At 41.4% G+C, this 25,138-nt stretch overlaps 1 long non-coding RNA gene and 1 pseudogene across 2 annotated transcripts in view; one reads left to right on the forward strand and one right to left on the reverse strand.

Moving 5' to 3' along the window:
• LOC124720296 overlaps positions 1 to 25,138 on the forward strand; it is a 119,330-nt gene that overhangs the window by 69,849 nt on the left and 24,343 nt on the right. For both annotated transcript variants that reach the window (XR_007006120.1, XR_007006119.1), the window contains exon 6: positions 16,425 to 16,531. This is a non-coding gene — a long non-coding RNA (uncharacterized LOC124720296). The remainder of the gene's footprint in view (positions 1 to 16,424; positions 16,532 to 25,138) is intronic.
• Positions 6,742 to 6,859, reverse strand: LOC124720576 (annotated as a pseudogene).

The following is a 25,138-nucleotide window of genomic DNA, read 5'->3' on the forward strand; positions in this document are numbered from 1 at the left end:
TCATGCAACAGTTTGAGGACATCTTTCCGAAGAGAGGCTGGCACCACGACCCGTGGAGATGCGCCATCCGTGGCCAGAAGAACAGCACCCTCACGAACAGACAGACGAAGGCACAAGGCATGGTAGTTGCGAAGGGGATCCGATGCCCGGCCCTTGGTCCTGTCCGGCCAACCCCGTTGAACAAAACTGATCACCTGACGCAGGACCAGGTCCCGCGCAGTAGCCGACGCGACCCGCGAACCTGTAAGTGGAAAACTCTCGACCGCACGACGTTCTTCCTCATCAATGTGGAAACAGAGTAGTTCATCTCGATCGAAAACCGGGTCGGGGCCCATCGGCAAACGCGACAACGCGTCAGCATTGGCGTGCTGGGCCGTGGGGCGATAGTGAATCTCATAGTGAAAACGAGACAAGTATAAGGCTCAACGTTGCAGGCGGTGAGCTGCCTTATCAGGAAGCGACGCCGATGGGCTGAGCAGAGAGACCAGCGGCTTATGGTCGGTGATAAGGTGAAACTTAGAACCATACAAAAAAACGCTGGACTTTTTTAGAGCATAAATGATAGCAAGCGCCTCCTTTTCGATTTGAGAGTAAAGCCGTTGCGCATCGTTGAGGGTCTTGGAAGCATAGGCAATAGGGCGTTCCGACCCAGCCTCATACCGATGGGCGAGAACAGCGCCTAGGCCATACTGTGACACGTCAGTCACCAGAACCAAGTGCTGACCCAGACGGAATGTGGCAAGACAAGGCACCGACTGCAAATGAGCCTTCAGGTGGACAAAAGCCTTCTCACACTCGTCGGACCAACAGAAAGGAACGTTTTTGCGTAACAGCTGATGCAGAGGATGAGCTACCGCCGCCGCAGATGGAATGAATTTGTGATAATAAGCAATCTTGCCTAGAAACGCCTGAAGTTCTTTGACCGTAGACGGCCGGGGTAGAGCTGTAATGGCCGCAACGTGCTGACGTAGAGGACGTATACCCTCACGGGACAAGTAGAAACCAAGATACACAATGGAGGGTTGGAAGAACTGTGACTTGTCCAGATTGCACTTCAACCCAGCCGAATGCAGAACTCGAAACAGTGAACGCAAATTGCGAAGGTGCTCCTCAGTGGAGGCCCCCGTGACAACAATGTCATCTAGATAGTTGATGCAGCCAGGAACAGAAGCCATGAGCTGTTCCAAAACCGCTGAAAAATGACTGGTGCGCTAACGACGCCAAATGGTAACCGCTGGTACTGATACAACCCACAAGGAGTGTTGATGACGAGAAATTCCTTGGAAGATGCATCCAACGGCAACTGATGGTACGCCTCCGATAAGTCAAGTTTGGAAAAGAACTGGCCCCCAGCGAGCTTGGTAAATAACTCCTCAGGACGGGGAAGAGGATAAGTGTCAATGAGGCTCTGAGCATTGACAGTGGCTTTAAAATCACCACAAAATCGCAGACTCCCGTTTGGTTTAGAAACCACCACGATTGGCGATGCCCATTCTCTGGAGGTAACAGGAAGGAGAATCCCTGAAGCTGTTAACCTGTCTATCTCAACCTTGACAGGTGCACGCAATGCCACCGGAATAGGGCGTGCCCGGAAAAACTTAGGGCGAGCTGTAGGTTTAAGAGTAATGTGGGCTTCAAAATCCTTGGCACGACCCGGACCAGCAGAGAACACGGACGAGAATTCAGAACACAATCCATCCAGCTGTTGATACGGAATATCCTCAGATATGAGGTGCACATCATCATCAATGGAGAACCCGAACAACTGGAAAGCATCATAACCGAACAGGTTTTCAGTGCCCGCATCATCCACCACATAAAACGTGAGGGGCCTAACAACAGACTTGTAGGCAGTGGAAGTATCAAACTGGCCAACGATAGGAATTTTCTGCTTATTATAAGTTCTCAGATTTCGCGTAACTGGAGACAAGGGAGGGGAGCCCAACTCCAAATACGTGCGAGAATTAATGAGAGTTACTGCAGAGCCAGTGTCCACTTGCATGTGAATGTCTTTATCCAGAACACGAACAGTAACAAACAACTTATTTGTTTGAGAAAGCACACAGTTAACATCCATGTCTGATGCCTCGTCCTCGTCGACAGGAACTTTAGGGGACTGACACACAGAAGCAATGTGGCCTTTTTTCCTACATGAATTACACGTGGCCCAACGTTTTGGACACGCGGCCCTGTCATGCTGTACGAAACAACGTGGACAAGAAGGAAGTGCGGAACGAACCTGCTTCTGTGGTTGCTGTTTTCACTGCAAGCGTGGCGGCCCGGCGTGACGTTGTTGACGTGAGTGAACCGCCGCCACATCGTCGTTCCCCTGTGAAACAGGCAAATTGTCCTTGTCGAAAGTTGTCTGTACAGCGCCTACATCACACTACACATCTATTTGCGCACCAGCAGCGGGAGACACTTCAAAAGATTGAGCGATGCTTAGAACTTCCGACAACAACAGGTTTGGCAGTTGTAAGGCACGTTGCCGAACTTCTTTATCAGGAGCAAGCCGTAGAATAGGATTCCTAACCATTGAATCAGCATAAGACTCATGATGAGTGTCCGTGACAAACTGACATCTCCTACTCAGACCGTGTTGTTCCGCCGCCCAAGCCCGGTAAGATTGATGGGGCTGTTTACGACACCGGTAGAATGCCACGCGGGCGGCCATGACGTGGGTGTTGTTTCAGTAATAGACAATAAGTCACACATTTCTTGGAAGGACAGAGAGGCAGGTTCCCGTAGAGGGGCTAACTGAGATAGCAGCTGATAGATCCGTGGGGAAATCCAAGATAGAAATAACGACTTACACATAGGAGCGTCGACAATGCCGAAAGCCAAGAAGTGTTGCCGCAAACGGTTCTCATAATCCTCCCAGTCTTCAGTGGTCTCGTCGTAAGGAGGGAATGGAGGCGGAGAAGAGGAAGACAGACAATGAGTAAGCGACGTCGACAACGCCTGAATAGCAGCCGTCAGCTGTGTTTGTTGTTCAATGAGTGCTTCCATAAGCTGTTCCATGTCTGCCCCGACACGGAACACACAAATCCACAACGCAGTAAAAAAAGTATCCGACCTCGTCGCCAAAAAGTGTTATAACCTTTAAACACCAATAAATTGCGTGGATATACAAACGTAGAAACAATAGCTGGTTACATGCTACCAACTCCGTATCTGTCACTCGACTGCCGTGCCGTGACATGCGGCCGGCACCGTTCGTAGCTAGGTGGCGCTCCCGCGCTCAGCCGAGTTGCGGAGCGCCTCTATCGCCGCTTGCGCATACTGACGTGATGGCACTGTTAAATGTCGTGGCACTGTCACAACACAGTCGTGTGTGTGAGTTGCACTTGTGTGTGTGTGTGGGGGGGGGGGGTGCATGCGCACATGTGTGAACATGTGTCTATTGTTAACAAAGGCCTTAATGGCTGAAAGCTTTAATTGTGAGAGTCTTTTTGTTGTGCCTACCTGTGACTCAGCATCTCTGCTATATGAAAAATAGAAATTTTCACACCAGAAGTCAGCCAATTTCGATTTTCTAACAAGGCACATACATGAAATCATATGAAAGAACTTGTGCAGTGTTCATGGTTTGACAGTATTCCACTAAGGCATTGATTGAGGGCTCAACTTCCATGTTTCAGGTAGATTGTAAATTGTTGTTCAAGTGTAGCAATATATCTTCCATTTTGCCGTATTTAGCAGTTCGTCGCCCAAAAAAGTGAAATATTGAAACACTGAATAGTTCAGTTAATTTTAAGTTTGAATGCTGAATGCTGCATGATTCTTCAAAAAGCCGAAGCTGTGAAGTGGTGGTGTTCTCATCTCTCAACTGCCCAGTTGAATGAGGCAAACTGACAGGTTCAGACAAAGGGATATCTTATACAAGATTGGCATCAGCAGCTTCACCTTGATGGCTCACTGACACTTCATCATCAAAAGTGCCTTTCCCATCTGTAAAGGAAATCATAAATATTAGCTTCCTGCCATACAGTAGTTAGTATGTATGCTTACTGAAAAAAAATGCAGTGAAACAGACACCTTTCGATCACTGCTTTCCAAATTAGAAATTTGTTCATTAAGCTCTGAACCATTATTCTTCAACAATATCTCTCTCTCGTCACATAAGCCCACATTTAAAATAAATACAAAGCATGTAGCAGACAACAATGACAGCTCTTTGAGTTGTGTGTGATCATGTGAGGTATGATAGAACACACAGTATTGTCCATATTCCTTTCTTCTTAATACAAGTGATTGGTGCTGAGTTTTTTTGTATTTTTTCCCCCCTCTGTACAAGCATTATAAGTACATTTGTACAGACAGGAGAGTAAGACAAATGTTGGAATACGTTTACAAAACTGAGACGTGGCTGACATAGGCCCTACATTACTCTTTCTTTTTGTGTATAATCAGTGTGCCATTTACTGCAACAAAACACAATGCACACACAAGCACTAGCCAACAGGAAACTTGTCAGAAGCTTTAGCTTGAAGGCTTCATAACAACAAACTGCTTCCAACAAGCATGAAGTCACAACTGTTTACATTAGGTTTGTTTGAGTGGTTGCCAGCGGGTTCATGCACATGCACAGTTGAGTTGCGTGTGAGCAAGTACCTTTCCCCACTTGTAACTGCTTGAATAATTTTTCTGCCATGCCGAAACTGCCAGATTTTTGCCTGCGTAGGACAGTCTGAGTTGGAGTGAGGAAGAGGGTGGTCTCGGTGTGACCCATGTTTACATTTAGTCAACTTGCTGTTCCTTGTTCGTTTACAGCTTTCACAGCAAATGAAAACAAAACGAATTTCTGTGTCCAGGAGCAATGAAGTTAATTAAAATACATTCACATAATTAAGGAAGGCTAAAATATTTTATTGATTTCAGCTTTCTGGTTTAATTTTATTTCCACATTTTCCCCCATCCAGCAGTAATCAGTCACCTTGCAGAACAATGAAGTTATTTTTGTTGGTTTGCTAAAGAAATTTTGCTTTTATTTATCTTTTTTGCAGAGCCAGTCAATTTATTTGAAATGAAGTGTTTAATAGCAAATTACTGGCTACTTTCAATTGTTCACTGAATTTCAATTGCATGTTTTCCTCTTCAGGCACATATGCATTATGCAATAATAAAGAACCAAACATGAGATAATACAGTATTAGTACGCCAAAAAAATTTGAATCCCAAAAACCATACTGAAAAGCTTAATACCAGGTTAGGGCCTTCTTCATCGTGAAGCTGGACATATGCATGTGCACTTTAAGCCGTATTATGCATTTTAGTATGGTTTATGAAATTCCGATGCTCTTGAAGCACCTTCTGATTTCCTGTTTCTTTTATGACGTACTTAAGACCTGTTAATGCTATATATGTACACGCATACGGGCTTCTTACATCATTGTAGCTGCGCATGTGCAGCACCTTTTGTTTTCTGTGCAGCATCTTGTGTTTTCCGGCACTCTGGCAACTGCTGAAACAAACCTATTTCTAACAGATCATGGGAAAATATTGTGAATGTTGGTCTGAAAAATGTTACTTTTAAAGTAAACTTCCTTTTAAAGATGGATTATGTTACCTGTGAGATGGGGGATGAATTTCTGAAAACAAAGCGTTTGACTTTCATTTAAAACTTAACAATTTCAGGACCAGCCTCTTAGAAGAATTTCATGCCCATATGATGAGGCAGTTATGTCATTTAAAATTTTACTAGCATATTTGTGTGATGTATCTTAAAGTATAACACACACAAAAAACCAACATTATATGTAAAAGCTTAGCTTTTATTGTAGCTTATTAATCTTCAAGATCAATATAATATGTGAAAGTTTAACTCCTCTTAAAGCTACACTAAGTTTATTAATTTAAACCATAACTTTTTCCTATTGTTTGCACTACTCAACATTGATGTTGCTATTGGATGGTTTCATCACATGTCCTACACTCTAAATATCTGTTGTCATCGGCTAATGAGATCACTTGACATGAACTAAGATTGGCTTACAAAAGCACATCAGAATCTCCCGATTTCAATGCTTTGATAACTAACGTGCTGTGTTAGGTGGAATTCGAATTTATAATTTCGTAATATGAAAATATTTAGTATACATGTTGCTGCACATCACAAATCTTTCCAAAAAGTGCTTCTTTTTCTGGATTTACTTTTCTAAAGTGCAGGGAAGACATTCTACACTGGTGTAAAAAGCTTAACCATTCAAAGGTTTGCTAAGTTCCACAGTTCTGAGGGAAAGTATACTGTCACTTAACATGGAAAAAGTGTATGTTCACCTGGGAAAAACTGTATTTTTAACAGGGAAATCCAGGAATTTTTTTCCGCTGTCCATGTATACACTCTGATACATGACATCAATGGCATCAGCCCGTTTAAGTAGGAGAACAATGTTAATGGTTTAAAAATAACTACATTTCTGATCAAAATTTATAAGATAATATTAGGAAATTAGTAAAAAAATTGAAATTATTTTACATGATATTACCATTCATGTCTCAAGTTAACTGTGCTGAATAAAAAATAAAACTAAACTACTCCTGAACAGGCAATGAAGGCCCAATGGTACCGACTGGCCACTGTGTCATCCTCAGTCCACAGTCATCACTGGATACGAATATGAGGGACATGTGGTCAGCACACCACTATCCCGGCCGTATGTCAGTTTCCGAGACCAGAGCCGCTATTTCTCAGTCAAGTAGCTCCTCAGTTTGCCTCACAGGGGCTGAGTGCACGCTGTTTGCCAACAGTGCTCGGCATACCGAATGGTCATCCATCCAAGTGCTAGCCCAGCCCAACAGCGCTTAACTTTGGTGATCTGATGGGAACCAGTGTTACCACTGCGGCAAGGCCATTGGCGGATTATGCTGAATGGGACAGATAAAATTCCATGTAGTGTGATGTGAGACATGTACTATGAGAAGCTTCATTTTTGACATAATCTTAAAGTTGGGGTTAAAAATAAAAGGTATTTTATGTCTTCTCCAGAATTAGGACATATGATCTATGTGCAAGTAAATTTCTAACATAGAAACAGTAGCACAGCATTAGTTGCAAAACTCAGCATTGTGTAAATGCCATTTAATAATATGTACAACTGCACAGGCAGTTGACTGAGTAGGAGAAAAAGTGAGAGAGAGCATTATATACAAGTGTATGCAACATCTTGGACATCTTACTGTCAGGTAGTGATCCATATTGTAATGGTACACATGGATATACAATGAACAAACTGAATAAAGAATAAATGAGAAAAGACAGAGCAAATATTGTACCTGACTGGATTGAGAACAATAACAGATCAAGATTCTTTAACATCAGATGTGTAATCCTCAAAGACATCAAAGTGCTTGTAACAGAAAAAACTGATAAAATGTGATGATAGTATGGTATGTTTCCAATTGAACCTGACCTACAGATCAGTTGTTGCAATTTTTGGAGCATAATTTATAATTATCCACAGTGAAGTTACGATGCCCTTTTCAGATTCTGATATCTTTATGCCCACTAGTATGTTTTAGTACAAAGCGTCTGGGAAGACCATTGAGAATAGGTACACAAACATCAAGAACTTCAGACCATATATTAATTTCTAGTTTCGAAGCAAGCGCATGTAATTTTGTTGTTGTTGTCTTAGCTAACATATCCAGCTTTTGTAGATGTTGGTTTGAATTCCCCTTATGATACAAGATTTGTACCATAGGGTGGGGGCTGAGTAAAGAGAATGTGTCAGAGTAGTTTGGACTCAGTATATTCAACAAATGGAACATGAGTGACACACTCATGCAATGGCGAACTTCCCACCAAATTCCAGGAGGGCCCACCACAGCCAATGTCATATGTACCAGAGTCTAAAAAATAGGGCAGGAGTGGGAAGGAGAAGTGCATGCCATCAAATCGGGGCTATATATTAATTATACATTTGTTGAATATACTGAGTCCAAACTACTCTGACACATTCTCTTTACTCAGCCCCCACCCTATGGTACAAATCTTGTATCATAAGGGGAATTCAAACCAACATCTACAAAAGCTGGATATGTTAGCTAAGACAACAACAACAAAATTACATGCGCTTGCTTCGAAACTAGAAATTAATATACGGTGTGCATTGCTCCTGCAGTTGATGCTCTCCTCACATTAATTGGCTGTGGTGGGCCCTCCTGGAATTTGGTGGGAAGTTCGCCATCGCATGAGTGTGTCACTCATGTTCCATTTGTTGAATATACTGAGTCCAAACTACTCTGACACATTCTCTTTACTCAGCCCCCACCCTATGGTACAAATCTTGTATCATAAGGGGAATTCAAACCAACATCTACAAAAGCTGGATATGTGAGCTAAGACAACAACAACAAAATTACATGGGCTTGCTTCGAAACTAGAAATTAATATATGGTGTGCATTGCTCCTGCAGTTGATGCTCTCCTCACATCCCCAGCACCATACGTGACACTTCTGTGTATCCTGTTGATTGCCACAGGTGCCACTCATTGAAACACGGCCTGTCAGTGATCCTAACTCAAACAAACTGTGTCTAGCCTAAAATACTGGCTGGCTTTGGCATTTAGGTTGTGGGAAATTGTACAGTGTCGGGACACTAATATTGAATGTGAAAAAAAATTTCAAATTGGCAATAAATTCCTCCCTGTAACTTATGCTAATGGATAAAGATGACCTGCCCAAATGTCCAAAAGGAGAACCTCTATTACAACTTCTCATGAAGAAGCAGTCTTGGAGGCCCAAAATCAATATTTTGGCTTTCTTCCTTTTTTGCTTCCTCGAATGATGTGGCCACTGAGAATCTGAATATATGATTTTTATCTGCTTACTGACTTTGTCAGACCAAAATGTCTATTTCTTATAGTCAGATTGACTGTCAGAATTTTACCTTCAAAGTCATTGAGCGCTTCTTGCATTGCTCTCCATATGCTAATTTTCACGTCATAGAAATTGTGTTCAGCTATGCTTTGCCATTGCTTAAATTGGTGATGTTTACTAATCAGATACTCTGATATTTTTATCCTGTTACTGCAGCTAAGTAAAAATATTTTCCTAGCATTCTAAACATTTCTTGAACACTTGTAGTCAGTGATACTGTCATAGTCTTGTGGTAGGTAGTGCCTTCCTGTATTAGCTGGTTCTAAAATTCAAATCTGTTTCTTTCTAACAAGGGAACCTCCCCATCGCACCCCTCTCAGATTTAGTTATAAGTTGGTACAGTGGATAGGCCTTGAAAAACTGAACTCAGATCAGTCAAGAAAACAGGAAGAAGTTGTGTGGAACTATGAAAAAAATAAGCTAAATATACAGACTGAGTAGCCCATGCGGAAGATAGGCAATATCAAGGATATAGCCAGCTCAGCAGCGCCGTGGTCCCGTGGTTAGCGTGAGCAGCTGCGGAACGAGAGGTCCTTGGTTCAAGTATTCCCTCAAGTGAAAAGTTTAATTTTTTTATTTTCACACAATTATTGTCTGTCCGGCCGTCCGATGCGAGGTAACTGCACCGTAGTATGGGGACACTACACCTAAACAAACATTTAAACACACGACGTCAGTCGACTACAGTGACAGAGCACAGGAAAAACTGTGAAACTGTTGGTTGCAGTTTCTGTGGAAAACTCTTTACGTTTTCATCACTTTTTTGGGAGTGATTATAACATCCACAAGATAACCTAAATCGGGCAAGGTAAAAGAATCTTTATAGCCATTCGCCAAGTGTACAAGTTAGGTGGGTCGACAACATATTCTTGTCATGTGACGCACATGCCGTCACCAGTGTCGTATAGAATATATCAGATGTGTTTTCCTGTGGAGGAATCGGTTGACCTATGACCTTGCAATCAAATGTTTTCGGTTCCCATTGGAGAGGCACGTCCTTTCGTCTACTAATCGCACGGTTTTGCGGTGCCGTCGTAAAACACAAACACTAAACTTATTACAGTGAACAGAGACGTCAATGAACGAACGGACAGATCATAACTTTGCGAAAATAAAGTAAGTAAACTTTTCACTCGAGGGAAGACTTGAACCAAGGACCTCTCGCTACGCAGCTGCTCACGCTAACCACGGAACCACGGCGCTCCTGAGTTTACATGCTCCTTGATGTTGCCTGTCTTGCGCATGGGCTACTCAGTTTGTATATTTTGCTTATTTTTTTATAGTTCCACACAACTTCTTCCTGTTTTCTCGATTGATCTGTGTTCAGTTTTTCAAGGTCTATCCACTGTGCCAACATATAACTATATCTGAGGGGGGTGCGATGGGGAGGTTCCCTTGTAAGATGTCTAAGTCGTTGCCCTCAACCTCCTCCCCCCCCCCCCCCCCAGGGGCCTCACAACTCATTTGTGAGTACATCCTTTGCTACCATGGGCTCCAGCCTTCGCAGCATTACTTCCTTCCCCCTTTGCATGCTGCAAGCTTGTACGTCCACAGTCCCTTTCCATCTCTGGCTCTCCATCGGATGGTTTTCTTGGTGCAGACCCTTCTTGGACATTGCTTGTAATTTTGGACTTGAGTTTCCACTTCCAGCGTTTTATACAACTTTTCATTAAGTAAATACATGGTCCCCATTGTTGGGTTCTACCTGTCAGCAACTTTTGAAATTCTCCAGAAGTGTGATTAATGCAGGGAAGGTCGTCCAATGTGGTGTGTGTTGCACCATTGTCCCTTTCTATCTTTTCACCCTTCCCTTTACTTAGATAATACTCCCAAAACTTAGCACATTACCCATCCTGTGGTGGGGGGGTCATTAAATACCTTCATGGTGGTAGCCACACTGGGATCACAGTATTGGTGCCTGAGCTGAAAACTCCTGATGTATGCCAAGGAGTGTGTTCCCATCATGACTGGGGCATGGGGACTCCCAACAACAGATTACTGGCCAGGTAGTTGTTGCTGAGGCTGGGTGGCACCATGGTGGATGAGGCGGAAAAGAAGCAGGTGAAGTTTTCTCCTGCTGGTGGTCATATGACCCCAGTACTCTCTGTGGAAAGCAAGTCCTTGTTTAATGCAGATAGATGTGACCCTAAAATGTTCCCATCCCTGGCTGCACTTTAGGTGGATGTGTTAAGTTGGGTGACTTATTGGTGACTGTCACTCCACATAATAGTCCAAATATGGTTCAGGTCATCATTCTTCACTGAGACCATCTCTTGCAATCTGATGATGAGCTATGCACTGACTTAGAGCTGTGTGGTTTACACTTTCTGTTGTATACATAGGGGCCCAAAGAACGATAAGGTTGCTACCAGTCCCTTCAGGTTGGCCTTTGAGAGCATTTCATTGCCTGCAAATGTCAAGGTAATGGTATACCAATGCAATATGAAACCATCTGTTCCACCCCTCCCCCCATGTGATGTTTTAAGTGTTTGAAATTGGAGAATGTCTTCATGTTGCAATCCTAGCTTCATCTGTAGAGACTGTGGACGACCATTCCATGTGAATGCTCCTTGTGCCCTTCCCCCATCTATGATAACTGTTGAAAGAACCATTCTCCCAGCTTGCCAGATTGCACCATTTTTCAGAAAGAGAAGAAAATTTGAGAACATAAGACTATGGGTGAATGAACTTATCAAGAGTCCAAGAAGTGTGACTGACAGCAGCCAACATGTACAACAGTGTCATATGCTACAGCTAAGATGACATTGCCCCCTTTGGAAATGATCCTCCCACCCCTTACACCACACATAGTGGGTTCTCAGAGCTGTTCGACCATGCCTGCCCTCCTGATGGTTGGGGGCTCTCCTCTTGCTGCTTCCCCCACACCTACATTGGAATCATTGGCTTCCCACCGACCAGGGACATTGGTCCCCACCTCCCAGCCAGAGACAAATCACCTTCCTGTGGCTTCTCTCGCCTGGAAGTAGTCCCTTAGGACATTTCCTTCCAAGGCTTCTGCTAGTTAACAACTGGACATCAGCCAATGGCTGAAGGAGCGACAGGCTGCTGGTTACACGGCTTCACGATCATCATCATTGCCTGAAACTGATCAGAGAAGCTCTCTGTCATCCAAATCCTCTAAGCAGAGAAAAGATAAGGAGTCCTCCAAGAAGAAGGAGTTTCTATTGGTCCCCCACGCCATCAGATGCTGCCTGTTCCACTCCTGGGACTGAAGCAGATATTATGATGGCCGCTGATGCCCTGGCTAGCACCTCACAATGGAACCCAGAATCTGTGTGTGTTGCTGCCATAATCCCTCAACCAGTGGCAACAGGTGACCCTAGGGCATAACCTGCTGTCTTGATCCCTTCATGGCCTCACAGTACATCGACAACATTACTCTGTAGTGGAATTGTAGCAGGTTTTTGTTTCCACCACTGACTGAGCTACATCTTTTAAGCAGTTCCTGCTGTTTCTGCATTTGAAAGCGAGAATGCTGGAAACAACATGTGTCAATCATCGGACCATGTATCTCTCCTTCACAGGGTTGAGCAAATATCAGACATTTCTACAGATACCAGACACCTACAGGAGTACTTGGTATTACCTTGAATGGCGCTGTCTTCACTTACCAAGACCCAGTCACCAAACGTTTTGCTCTTCATTGTGCTTGGACCTCTGCCCCTGAGAATTATCAGCCTGCTTTTCATGGCATAAGACAACAGGTGGAGCGAAAGCAATATCTTTTACTACACGCCACCTGGAGCCATTCAGTGCATGGGAATTAATCAGTGTCTGAGCCCACTGCTGCGATACATTCCCGGGGCTGGACCGCATTCACAACCAAATAATCAAGCACCTATCAGTGAATTGTCAGCATCATATCCTTTCATCCTTAACTGCATCTGGAATGAGGGCAAGCTACCATTACAGCAGCTGTGTTGTCTTCTTGAGTCTCAGTCTTCTGGATCTATCCATGGTGGTTTCTGCCAATGCCATTCCACTAATGATAACGTGGTTTACCTGGTATCTGACATCTGAACAACTTTTGCCCAATGTTGACACCTTATAGTTGCCTTCTTTGACCTTCAAAGGCTTGTGACACCACATCCATTGCTGTTGTACACAAGTGGTGTCTCTGGTGTCTGCTCCCAATTTTCTTGTGGCTCCTTCTTGTTGAACAGTACTTTCCAGGTTCGAGTTGGTGCTTCCCACAGTTCCCACCATATCCAAGAGAATAGGGTTCTACAGTCCTCTGCATTGAGTGTCCCTCTCTTTCTAGTGGCCATCAGTGGTCTAGCAGCAGCCGTGAGGTCCTAAGTATCACTGACAACTTTTGCTTCTATTATTGATCCTTTATTGTGGGTACCCCTGAATGTCGACGGAAAGGGAGCATATGAAAGCCGCAGTCATGAGCTGTCTATCACCCATGGTTTTAGATTTTCAGCCATCAAGACTCTTTAATTTCCCTGTCTCTGATGTTAGGGAGACAGTGCCTCAGCAACTGACTTAGTTTTACATCTTATTCATGAAGAGTTCTTTTACCTCTCTCTTTAAGGGTGGGGCCGCTTAACCTTTCCAGTCCATTGAGGGGTTGACAGAACACACTGTTGCCTCTTATGCCGAGATTGGGCTGCAGCTTTCTGGGCTTCGTGGTCCACTCTGACCTTCATTCTTCCTGCTCTTATACTCTCCCCCCCCCCCCCCCCCCCCTCTCGCATGGTCTGTTCAGCTTGTTCATTCTATATCTATATGTGCTTCTCCCACCCTGCCCATGTTGCTAGTCTTTCTTAGACAGTTTTTGAGTGGGGTATCTCTGGTAAGTGGTAGAAGGTGGGAGATGTATGTCCCCTCATTTTGGGGGCTTCGGGCTGTTCCCTAGATGGGACACCTTGCATGCCTTTCTTCTGATGTGTCCCCCTTCTACTGTTTTGTCATGTATCTAGCCTTCATGGACCTTTGGTAGAACTTGGGGTTTTTGTCCCCTGGGTTTTGAGCGGTAGGTCATCTCTGATGTACAGCCATGTAGCCCTTTGTGTTCCAGGAAAAGGGACTGATGACCTAGTAGTCTGGTGCCTTTAATCAACCAACCAACCAATTGTTGCCCTCATAAGTGAGTTCAGTAACAATGTGCTCAAAGTAATTTTTGGGCGTGACATTCAGCATGATCTCTCACAACACCCTAGTGTCTGGCACCAATTTTGACCACAACTCTCCCATACTACAGTTGGCAAGTTGAAATCTCACCCTTATTATTACTGCATGGTCTAGAAACTGTACTGTATTGTGGAAGTTTTCTCTGCTAACACAGCACCTGACACAGATTTCTATAAATGCATATGATTAGACTGTTTAACCTACCTATGATGCCTAACTTCCCCAACATTATCTCACATTCAGAATCTGTAATAACCTCACTAGATAGTCAGTTCTTTGCAGAAGTAAATATACCTCCTCCATTGATGTCTAAACTACTCTAGTGATATAAATTCTGATACGAATTCAGTATTTGAATCATATTTACTTGTGGTTTCAACTGATTTTCTTGCATTATAATCTTGAAGAAGTGATACTAATTGTGGGACAACTCCATGGATGCTCACATTAACCTTTAATGTTTCCAATTTGTCTTCCATTTTAATATGACTGACAATAAACTCTCCACTCGACTCATAAAATATTTTTGATATTCTTGTGTAGCTCTCCATCCAGTTCAGTTAACTTGGAATGGATTTCATGAATTTCAATAGGTTTGATACCTTTTGTGTTCAAAAACAAAATAAGTATCTCAACTTTACACCTGGTGGCTGTAGCAAGTCTGACCTCCATTAAGAGAGCTGCTGATCTAAGATAGCATCCCAGTTTGTGAGAGGGAGGGGGGTACAAATATGATAGTGTGATCAACGGTTTGACCTCAGTGTTAGGGCGACCTTTCTGTCAGTGTTATGCACACACAATTCCAAGTCCAGCCATTTGCACAATCATGCATCACTGTAGGATGTGGAACTATCTGGAGGAAGTGTTGTCTCCTGCTCAAGCTCTTACAGTGCTATACAGGGGGTGGACAAAAATAGGGAAACATCACAAACACAACACGTTACCATCCATAATATGGTGTAGGAAAACTGTTGGCATTCAAAACAACTTCGAGTCATCTCGAAATGGCTAAATACATGTCCTGAATGGTTTTCCAGAGATTCTTACACCATTCTTCCTGCATAATAATTTTCCCGGGTTCGATTCCCGGCGGGGTCAGGGATTTTCTCTGCCTCGTGATGGCTGGGTGTTGTGTGATGTCCTTAGGTTAGTTAGGTTTAAGTAGTTCTAAGTTCTAGGGGACTGATGACCATACCCGGGTTCGATTCCCGGCGGGGTCAGGGATTTTCTCTGCCTCGTGATGGCTGGGTGTTGTGTGATGTCCTTAGGTTAGTTAGGTTTAAGTAGTTCTAAGTTCTAGGGGACTGATGACCTAAGATGTTAAGTCCCATAGTGCTCAGAGCCATTTGAACTGATGACCATAGATGTTAAGTCCCATAGTGCTCAGAGCCCATTTGCATAATAATTACAATTTCAGGTGACGATGATGTTGGTGGATAGCGATCACACATCCTTCTCTCCAAAGTAGATCACAAAGGTTTGATAATATTGAGATATGGTGTCTGTGGTGGCTAGGGGAGATGCGAGAGTTCATTCTCATCATCACAAAAACAGTCTAGGACAATGAAAGCTGTGTGAATAGGAGCCCTGTCTTCTTGGAACACAGTAACACCACTGGAAGTTGAACATTGTATCAGGGGATGGATACGATTAGCCGAAATGGTCACATAATGCTTGGCAGTAATGTGACCTTGCAGAGTAACCATGTTGCCCATGGAATACCGTAATATGGCTGATAAAATCATCACAGAGTTTTCAGAATCATTATATTTTTTCGCGTTTATTATTTGAATTTTTATTTCCACTTTAATTTTTTTATTTTGTATTTTGAAAACACGTTGATTTCATTTAATTATTTATTTCATTTAATTATCCTGTTATACTTGTTTCTTTTGTCGGTAACTGGAAAATAATTATATATTTAAGATTACCCAAAAATTATTCTTAGGAGTATTTAGTTGTATGTTTTCTATAAAATACATTTAGGTTTTGACTATTTTTTTTCTTTGTAAATGACTTCTCCAAACTGCTATAATATTACCATACAAACTGTTTAGACCAATGAGATATGCTGTCTTTCTTTTCAAAAGTCTCCATTCTGGGTACGGGGACAGATGTGGGAAGCCATAACTATGCCTTACTTCCAGATTTAATGAGGTAAAGTTTTATATTGTAAAATGGGCATTGTAAAATCGGATGGTACCAAGGAAGTCAGAGTTTGTGTTACATTGGTGAGACTAGTGAATCTTAAGAATTTTTAATTGGAAAATAATCATTTTTGACCATTGTAATGTATTGTGTACCATATTATTGTCCAAACTGAATTCAAGAATGTACTATGATCATCCACTGTTAACAGGTTAATGTGATCATCCAATGTTGACAGGTTAATGCTCTTTTCATAAACATACCAAGACTAGGACCTCTGAAGGAATCAACCTCCAAATTTTACAGGAGAGTGGGCTGAACTAACAATTTCTATGAGAAATCAAGGTGAGTGTAGTTTATTGACTGGCAGTTACCACTACAATCAACTTAGTATCAATGCATCTTCAATTCCATTTTCGTGCTTTAAACATTGTACATTTTTATGTTAGTTGACGCTGACAGAAATTTTGAAACTTGATTATTTAATTATCATCATGGTTATTGAACTGAGGGAACAGGGTTGTTAGACAGTATAAATCTTCAATACAGTGCCTCTTGAAACACCAAATACATCGGTCACCTCGGTTGTGGAAGCACTCATCATACAAGCACCAACAATGTGCCCATGTTTGAGTTCACTTAGTTCCTATATGATGCACTCTCAGTTACAAAGAACATTGTTTAGACCACAACTGTAACTTACAGGGTATTGAGGACATTGCACAGGTGTCATTCTTGGTCAAATAGAACAGTGCAACCTGCAGGCTGGGTTAGTATCGGCATGTGTGTTCAAGCATGCATATATAGGGAAACATTCCACATGGGAAAAATATATCTAAAAACAAAGATGATGTGACTTACCAAACGAAAGTGCTGGCATGTTGATAGACATACAAACAAACACAAACATACACACAAAATTCAAGCTTTCTCAACCAACGGTTGCTTCATCAGGAAAGTGGGAAGGAGAGGGAAAGAGGAAAGGATGTGGGTTTTAAGGGAGAGGGTAAGGAGTCATTCCAATCCCGGGAGCGGAACGACTTACCTTAGGGGGAAAAAGGACAGGTATACACTCTCTCTCTCGCGCGCGCGCACACACACACACACACACACACACACACACACACACACACACACACACACACACACACACACACACACACACATACATACATCCGATTATTAACATCCGGATGGATATGTGTGTGTGTGTGTGTGTGTGTGTGTGTGTGTGTGTGTGTGTGTGTGTGTGTGTGTGTGTGTGTGTGTGTGCGCGAGTGTATGCCTGTCCTTTTTCCCCCTAAGGTAAGTCTTTCCGCTCCCAGGATTGAAACGACTCCTTACCCTCTCCCTTAAGACCCACATCCTTTCATCTTTCCCTCTCCTTCCCTCTTTCCTGATGAAAAAACTGTTGGTTGTGAAAGCTTGAATTTTGTGTGTGTGTTTGTGTTTGTTTGTGTGTCTATCAACATGCCAACGCGTTCGTTTGGTAAGTTACATCATCTTTGTTTTTAGATATATTTTTCCCATGTGGAATGTTTCCCTATATATATAAACACACACACACACACACACACACACACACACACACACACAGTGTTACCATATTCTTTTATACAATCCCTGTATCTGTTTGTGGTCTAGTGGTAAACAACATGCAGTGTAGATGCAAAGTTGCAAGTTCGAGTCCATTTATTCCGTCACCTTTTTTTTTTTCTCACCTTTTTGGCAGTGTGATAAAGGTATCAGTTTGATGGAACCACAAAGAAATTTGCTTCATCTTCTACCCCAACAGGGATAGTAACACCTTCCACGAAAGAGCTTCACCACTGCAGTCATAGTCATCCATAACCAGCTACCACCACTTGCCACTTGATACTGGCTACTATTGGATCAGGTGAATATGGCATGGTGAATCTTGGGCATTTGTGCTTTCACATTGGTAAGAATCAAATTGTTTCTTATTGTGGTTTGAGGTTCCATAAAAAATAACCAAATGCACAGTGAATACATTACTGCTTGTGTATTTATCAATTGTCATTTTCTTTTGAAGTTTTAGTAGCTCTCTTGCAGCTATGAATTGTATTTTTCATACTTGAATCTTATTAACATTTTTATACATTATAAAATAAGTGTTGCAAATGGATAAAGGTGTAAATTTGTGAGATTTGTTTGCTTTGGGCTTAATAAAGGAGTGAAGGCATGTGTGTCATGTAAGAGGTGGGTGCTACAGGACAAATAATGTCTTTAAAGAGTTTCCTTGTTTCACGAAAGATTGTTTGGCATGAATGATTTGCCACTTACAAAAAGTCTCAATAATTAACATATGTGAAAAATTGCTACCTTTTAACTTTCACATAACATTTGCATTTAATAGGCAACATTCAGCCATTGAGTGTATGAGTACTGTGTATTTTAATTCAAAGCAACAAAAATCAAAGGGATGACTATTACTGCTTTTCTGTTTGAATGTCATCATTTTTCTCATTGACCATTCCTATGCACTACTGTTATTGGTGAGAAATTATGTTAACATAGAGGCAACATAACGCCTTGCCTCTACGTTAACTTCTTAAGAGGAAATTAATGACTGAGCTCTAACAAAAGACATCTCCTTGAGCAAAGGGCAGTGTGAACAGATAATGTTTTCCATCTGGTGGTACAAGAAGGTTGCTGTGCACTATATACTTCTCCCAAGGATTTGTCCATTGATACTAGATATGGGATCTTCCTACCATGACATAGTAGTGTGCCAGATAGGCTAACAGTGCAAACTGTTCTTTGCAAATTGTTTCATTTGGAGGGTACATTGACCAATTTATAAAGAAGACATTAGTAATTTTCCCATTTCTTCCACAGCTTGATAAGTGAGAAGTTTGCTTAATTCATATCTCATTTCTTCTCTGTTAGCCACAGATTCTAACACATATTCAATGAACAGTGAATTTTGGAATGGCTAGTGGGAATATCAAAACTTCATTCAAAAAGACTTTCAAAATAAAGGGATAACACTTTTTTTTTAATTTCTCTCAATCTCAAAAACAGGAAAATGAATATCTATGATAAGAAATTATTTGAGAGCCAGTCTGACAGCAATATTTGCATCAGAGATCATGGGTACTAATGATTGCTTATCAAGCACCATTATAATTCAGAACACCATCTATATATAATATTGATTTTAGTATGAGAGCATACATAAACATATGAGGCAAGTTCAAATATTAATTCTGTTTTCTGGGAAATTACAAGCCATACACAGCAAACATGTACTCTCTGTCAAAATATTTGTCAGAGACTGCCCTTTTTTAAAGATGTTTCCTCTGGTTATTTTAATGTTCAGTTCACTTTTAAGACACTTTTGACAATGACATGTTACCTACCTGAAAGTTTCTTCTAGACTGAGTTATGAACCCTGCTCTGGGTGCCCGCGTGATTGGTTATTTCAGTGTGCCAATGATTTACAACATTAAACTAATGATTAAAGCTTAATTAAATATTTGAGTTAAAGTTATTGAAATTGTGGTTAGAAACCATCAGTGTGGATAAGGTGTCCAGTATTGTTGACCCTGTACAAACATTAAAACAGTAAATAAAAAAAATAAGTGCCACATGATGACGTTCAAATAAAAATGCATCATTACTCACCCCTTTGATTTTTATTATTTTGAAGTACACTATGCAGTACTCATATACCCAACTTCTGGACCTTGCATATTGAATGCAAATGTCAGAGGATGGTTATATTGTCACAGTTTATCATATATGTCAATTATTGAGACTTCTTGAATGTGGAAAATTGTTCATGCCAGAACGATCATTCCTGAAACAATAACAATCCTTTTGTGTTGTGACTTTCATATATCACTTACTTCACAAAAGAGACAAATGTTTCAAGCTTCTTCCACTGCTTTCATCCCTGTACTAAAAACAAAGAAAACAATTTGTTGTAAATAATAGGGCTTTTTCCAGTTGTGTCTAAACAACATGCATAAGATTTAAATACACATAATCCAGTTCATAACAGCAAAATAAATACTAGAACTGCAAATAAGAAAATGACAGTTGATAAATATACTCACATTAACCTACACATGTTCTATAACTGTACACTGTTCACTCAATTTAGTGAAGTTATTTTGTCAGAAAATCAGACTATAATTTTATGCTTACTAATGTGAGATCTCAAACATGCCCAAGCGGTACCATGCTGCATTCACCTAGATTGATAGTAGCTGATGTCAGGCAGCTAGTGGCAGGTGGCCGGCTGCCAGTGGCCACTGTAGGAAAATTGAAACTCTTTGAGCATAAACTGTTCTATCGTAACGCTCTTTCATGGAAGGTGTTGCTATTACTGAAAGCTTAGAAGGTGAAGTAAATCATTTTTGATAGTCCATGAGACTGATGTATTTAGCAGACTAACAAAATGCAGTTAAAAGATAAAGAAATGAGTGAACTTGAACACACAGTTTTGCATCTACACTGTGCAACATTTACCAGTAGACCATGATCAGCCATAGTGGAAGAGAAGACTTCCTTGAGACACTTCTGCATTGCACAATGTTGCCAGAGGTTGCAGAACACTGGACTTCTGAGTAGTGGCCAGTTTTTGTGCTTCCAAGTGTATCTACTGTACAATGTATACTTTTTCTTAAGAAACTTCAGGATACTGATTTTTACACCAAGCTATTACTCCATTATGCTCTACTACAATGCTAGTTACAAATTTTTGTTCAGCTTGAGCTATTGTTCATTTGTAATTTGGCCATTCTTTGCCCATTGTGCCATTTACAAATTAGTTTCAGGCCTTTTGTTTGAAACTACAAAACTATTTGTGTAATCCAGATTATTGACAATATTTGTATTTCTGTGACAACAGTTATTGCTTAAGTATCATGATTTGTGATCCTAGTCTCTGTGTAAACATCCTCAGACATCTGATTAGCTCAAGATCTATCTGCAGCTTTAAACCATGTAAGACATAACTACCTTAGTTGCCATGGAATCATAGAACTTCCCGATCCAGGCCTGGCAGTTAGCTCAAGAACAGAGGTCCATATTCACTTGCAGAAAGAGTGCTGCAAACAGTTTCAGGGAAACACCATAAACAAGTCTTGTCAGTTATTCTCTCTTTCTTCTAAAATAACCAAGCATGAACTCTGGGTGCAAATGACAGGCATAATTTCTTCTGACATGGGATGCAGTCTACAACTTGCTCAGTGCTGAGTCCTCAATTACTTCTGTGATTTCATCAACATGTTAAAAGTGTGGTATCAACAGCATCTCTGTCAACCTCCTTTGGCACCCACCCCCTCCCCTCGCCCAGTGTGCTATGCACCACTCACAAATACACAAGAGACAGAACTTTTAATCTCCTGCCAGAGCAGCTGGGCAAGACCACCATTACACTGTTCACTGTCCCCGGTGAGGGGCACCACGTATACATACCACCAGGGGACGCAAATCCATTACCTCACCACCTGAGACTCGGATTGGCTGGTGCATCCTTTTAAGCAACCACAGTTCAGAGCTCTGCCATCAGATCAAGTGCATCTGTAGATATATGAACATTAGTGTGGAAGACAGCAGTGAGGAACATTGTATTGAATTAAACTGCTAAGCATGATTAATATTCAGAGACTTTTATATGTAAATCAGCATTACAACTATATTGTTACTATTAAGAGCATTACTCTGGTTGTATATAACTCAGCTCCACAGAAGAACCTACAGCTTTTGAAGTTATGTCTAACTTAGTAATTAAGTGTATGTAGTATAAACAAACTTAATAATGTGTTACATTTCTGTAGATGTCTACATGTATTTACCAGCCACCTCATTACTGATACAACAAAATGAATCCCTCATGCATTACACATTCATTGTCTTTCTTTATTTCCATTGCTACCATTTTATGACAACTAGTTTACTTTATGAACTGAAGTTCACTCCAGAGAGCACAATGTACTTTCTGGTAAGAATGATGGTATGTTACATAGGGTTCTCCCATCCAGCCACAAACTGCTATCCATTCTAATTCACCAAGCACGTGATTAATAGACCAAAGGGCCTCATTTCTTTACTCCTGTATTGTTTAGTCTTTGGGCCTTAGAACAAATTCTAATACATTGAAAGTAGAATTTATTTTCATTTCATGTGAACCATTATGAGTTAGTATTACTGGGCTTTTGACTGACTTGCTGTAATGTAGAACTGACACTCTAGTTCATTCCAGAGATTTTTAAAAATCCAGGTCAGGGTCTTGGTGAGGTCAGTGTTGGTTGGTTGGTTGGTTGGTTGATTTGGGGGAGGGGACCAAACAGCAAGGTCATCGGTCCCATCAGATTAGGGAACTATGGGGAAGGAAGTCAGCCATGCCCTTTCAGAGGAACTACCCCAGCATTTGCCTAAATCAGTTTAGGGAAATCACAGAAAACCTAAATCTGGGCGGCCAGATGTGGGTTTGAACTGTCATCCTCCTGAATGCGAGTCCAGTGTGCTAACTACTGCACCACCTTGCTTGATCAGGTCCGAGTAACAACTCATTCTCATTTTTTCAAGCCAAATTCCAAACTGCTCATCCAGTGTGGGAGATATTTTTAAAAAGGTTTTTGAAAATGGCAGATATCATGTTGCTGTTGAGGCAAAGATGTTAGCTGAAGTCTATAAGCTACTTTATAGTAGTGCAAGCCCAGAAGCAAGAAATGGAGTTGGAGTTATTTTGCACAGAGAGCTTCAAGAGGAGGTATGTGAAGTCAGCACAGTAAATGATATGTATGTTAAGATGATGTTTGGCAGAGAAATGGTAACAGTGCTGACAGCCCATGCACCCCAAGCGGGATGTTCCAAGGACGAGAAGGAAGAGTTTTGGAGTGATTTGGATGGAGTAATGGCAGCAATACCAGAGAATGAAAGAGTGATGGAGGGGATCTAAATTGTCATGTTGGCGGAAGGAAAGTTGGGGAACAGAGGTGGCATAGAGGGTGGGGGCATGGCGAGAGAAATGAGGAAGGAAAAAGAATGGTGGAGTTTGCAGTGGCTTTTGATCTAGTGATTACGAATACCTACTTCCAAAGAAAAAGAGAAAAACTAGTAACATACAGAAGTGGCGAAATTAAAAGGCAAATTGATTACATATTATGTAGAAGGAAAAATAGTGGGGAGGTGCGAAATACTAAGTTCATATACGGTGAAGGAATAGCAACACAACATAACTTGATTGTTGGGGATTGTGAGATGAAAGTATGTAAAGGACAGAGGCACATAAATTAACGTGAAAGGAAAATTAAGTGCTGAAGATTAAAGGATAAAAATTTGAGAGAAGAGTTAAGTGAAAAAGTACTGGGAAAGGTACAATTGGCAGAGAGTGTGCAGGAGTGGTGGAAAATAAATAGTGCTGTTATAAGGAAGACTGCGGAGGAAGTGTTTGGGTTAACATCTGGGAGAGGGGTGCCAAAAGATAAGGATGCATGGTGGTGGAATGAAGAGGTGCAGAAGGTTGTGAAGGAAACAAAAGACACTAAGAGGAAATCGGATATGTTTGGAATTGCTGAGAATGGGCAAGCATACAAAAGTGCAAAGAAGGAGGCATAACGAGCTATGGCTAAAGCTAAAGCTAAAGCTGAATCAGTATGGGAGGCATATGAACAAATACAGAAAAATCACCATATGAGACAACTGATACGGATAGGCAAATCAAGAGATAAAGCTTCTAAGGATCTGACAGCGGTAAAACAAATGAAAGATGAAACAGGAATAATTCTGCATGACCATGGAAAAATAATCCAAAGGTGGTTGAATTATTTTGAGAAATTGCTGAATGAAGAAAATGTAAGAGTGAAAACTGAGGAAGTAGGGGCAAATGAAGGATTAACAATGGATACAAGTAGCGATGAAGTCGAACGGGCAGTTGAACAGATGAAAAGTAGCGATGAAGTCGAACGGGCAGTTGAAAAGATGAAAAATGGGAAGGCAGTTGGCCCAGACCACATCCCCATTGAGGTATGGAAGTGTCTCAGTAAAAAGGGAATTGAGCTCCTTTGGGGTTTAATGAAGTAGATTTGGCAACAGGAGGGGATGCCAGACGAGTGGAGAACTAGTGTACTGATCCCAATATTTAAGGGGAAAGGTGATGTGCAGGGCTGCAGTAACTATAGAGGTATTAAACTGATGGCACACACAATGAAAATTTGGGAAAGAGTTATAGAAGCGAGATTACGCAAGGAGACTGTGGTGTGTGAAGAACAGTTTGGGTTCATGCCTGGAAGAGGAACTACTGATGCAATACATGCTTTAAAGCAGATAGTGGAGAGACACGGGGAGCTACAAGCTGATCTACATATGGCTTTCATTGATTTGTAGAAATTATATGACAGAGTCCCAAAGGACGGAATATGGATGTGGTGTGCGTACTGTAAGACCTTCAGTACACACACTATCAGATTATTTGACTTGTCGCACTAATGAAGTAGGTGAGTGTTAGCAATATGTCTCGTGGTCTTATCGTGGCGTGTTTATCTTCTGCCATTAGATCAGACGATAGAAATGCCACTTGCATGCTTAGGGTAGCAGATTGACAGTGACCAACTTGAAACAGAGCTTGATTAATTTTCACACACATTTATTAAAATAATAACAAGCCTAAAAATTACTTGTCTGGGTTCTGGATGCTATTTACAATTGACAATCTGAAGTTCCTTTGGTATTGGTACGTTAATCTTATTCTCACATATATCTCTGATACTTGACAAAAGTGTCTATACATTTATCTTCATGGCTATTTACAGGAATATGGTAATCTTATTACGTGCAGACTGAAACTTGACTATAGACTGGTACAGACAAATGTAGAACTCGTACAGGCTGGGACAGACTAATGCAGACTGGTACAAACTGGTGCAGACAAATACAGACTGACTAATCGGAGGTCTGTACACTCGTTATAATACCTCG

The sequence above is a fragment of the Schistocerca piceifrons genome, chromosome 11, assembly GCF_021461385.2.
Source record: "Schistocerca piceifrons isolate TAMUIC-IGC-003096 chromosome 11, iqSchPice1.1, whole genome shotgun sequence".
Classification (NCBI taxonomy): Eukaryota; Metazoa; Arthropoda; class Insecta; order Orthoptera; family Acrididae; genus Schistocerca; species Schistocerca piceifrons.